Below are 2,266 nucleotides of genomic sequence, written 5' to 3' on the forward strand. Positions count from 1 at the left end.
CATTACTGTCTGATGGGCGGAAACATTAAAGGAGGTTTATAAACATTGAGAAAAAACCTGAACTTTCTACGTGCTTCAAAAATGAGAAAATCTAGTATAGCACATCTAAGAGGTTGTAAAGACTATCAACACACCAGTACATTTCAAGACACAATCAAGACATTTGAAATTCCATATATAACTAATGTATAAGACAGAGATTGACATTTGAGGGATGGACACTTGCTAGATGTAACTCCTGCATAGCCATATGGGTGAGGTGTGTACCTGCGCTCCTGCAGACTGGCTGCCGCTGGGGAGTTTCTTGTCGTTTTGGGGGCTCCAGGATGTCTCGGTACTTGACACCATGAGAACAGAGATGAAGTAAACCACGGCCAGGGCCAAAACTGAGCCTGCCTTACTGTCCTCCTTTACCAAAACACACACAACATGCAACACAGCTATAATACAGTACACCACCAGTCTGTAATTGATTGAATACGTGCAGATGTAGGATCTTAATTTGATCACCCTGTTTTTTATACTTGTAAGTGTATTTGAGTTTTAATAAGGCTTCTGAAAGTGTAATTTCCACTTTGAAATTTCAGACTTGATTTTATAAACACCCTACAAAAATGCAATAAATAATACACATTTCCTGTTGCTGCAGGAACAGTTTCCTGCTGTAGCAAAACTGGCTCAAATGAAGATCCTACATCTTCACAGTATAAAAAAAAAATGTTTTTTTGCAATGCATAGCTACTGTTTATTTATTTGAAAAGTTGACTCGTTTCAACCTCAGTCTTTATCAAAGCCTTTGTAAACTCACGATCTCTCTGAAACACGGCTCTGAGGCGTTGATGTCCATTTCCTGTAGGAGACGGTCCATGTCTCTGATGGGAGACATCCCTCCTGTCACAACATCAACAGGGCTCTGCAGGGTAGAACACACGTTCACATGCACACACAGACACGCAGGCACAGCACACAGACAGAAACAGACAGACACAGACACGAACAGACACACACATATAATGTAAGCACCTATTGCTGGTTAATGCTGAAAACACCATCATCAGTTTTAATGCTCTACCCACTGTCCAAAACTAGACTTCTCTGTAAGTCCAAGACATCACAAATGATAAACTGATTGTCATGGAATGTGTATGTGTTAGCAGAGGTCAACCACCACGGCCCATTCACCATCAGTAGCCCGAGTGTTGAAAATCAACCAGTGGCCAGTCCACATACAGTATCTGCCCCATTCAGCGGGATGTTGTGTATCCCCTTGAGACTCAGACCCTTAACATAATGTTACCATAGAGCCACTCACTGCATTATGAATGAGATTTTACACACTGGTTTCAGGAAGAAAAACAGGATTTAAAATAAATGTTTTACTGGAAGTCACTATATCAAATCAAAAGGCCAACAATGACAAAGAGCCTTGTCTAGATGTAACATAACTGCAGCAAAGTAATGCAATAAGATATCAGCTTAATGCAATAATAACTCTCTGCTATTACATAGGAGGACCACAAAGGATGGGTTCCTGCAGGGAATTATTAGGACGCAACACAAGACAAAGGATGACTTAGAGGGATGCTTACAATTCACTAAGTGCAGTGATCCTATTCAACTAATATACAGGAGGAGAAATGTCATAAATGATGGTTTTCCCATGTCTGCTAGGGAGATTGGAAATGTAAAACATTTTTTTTGGGGGGGGGGGGGGGTATTGCTAGAAATTCAAGATTCCCGAAATACAGAAAGAGGAGAGGGAGGGAGAAGTGTGGGGGGGGGTAGAGAGAGAGTCTGTGACTCAGTGAGGAGGGATGATACTACTTGCCTGCGCGGGCATGGTTGGCGGCTCCCATGAGGCTGTGGCACGGCTTGCTGGCCGCGGGCGCTGTCGGCTGGCTTGAAGTGAGAGTGCTGCTGACATTCCAGACAGTTCCTCACAGCCATGGCACACACTGCAGAGAGAGATGAGAGAGATGGAGAGAGAGATTGGAGAGAGAGAATGAGAGTGTTGCGGTGGATGTTAAGTCAAAGAAAATAGGCTGCGTACATATATTTTTGAAGAGTTATCGCAGGTGCAGCAAAATGCTTTATGTTTCTAGTCCAACAGTGCAGTAATACCTAACAATACAAAACAAATCCAAAAGGAAAAATGAGGAAGGAATTCAGAATGAGCCATGTCTGATCCGGAATATAAATCTATATGTTAATGATGGTGTTATAGACATGATGGACAATATATGAATAGAAAAGGTGTGTACAGCAG

This window comes from Salvelinus sp. IW2-2015, unplaced genomic scaffold (assembly GCF_002910315.2).
Source record: "Salvelinus sp. IW2-2015 unplaced genomic scaffold, ASM291031v2 Un_scaffold3842, whole genome shotgun sequence".
NCBI classification, from domain to species: Eukaryota; Metazoa; Chordata; class Actinopteri; order Salmoniformes; family Salmonidae; genus Salvelinus; species Salvelinus sp. IW2-2015.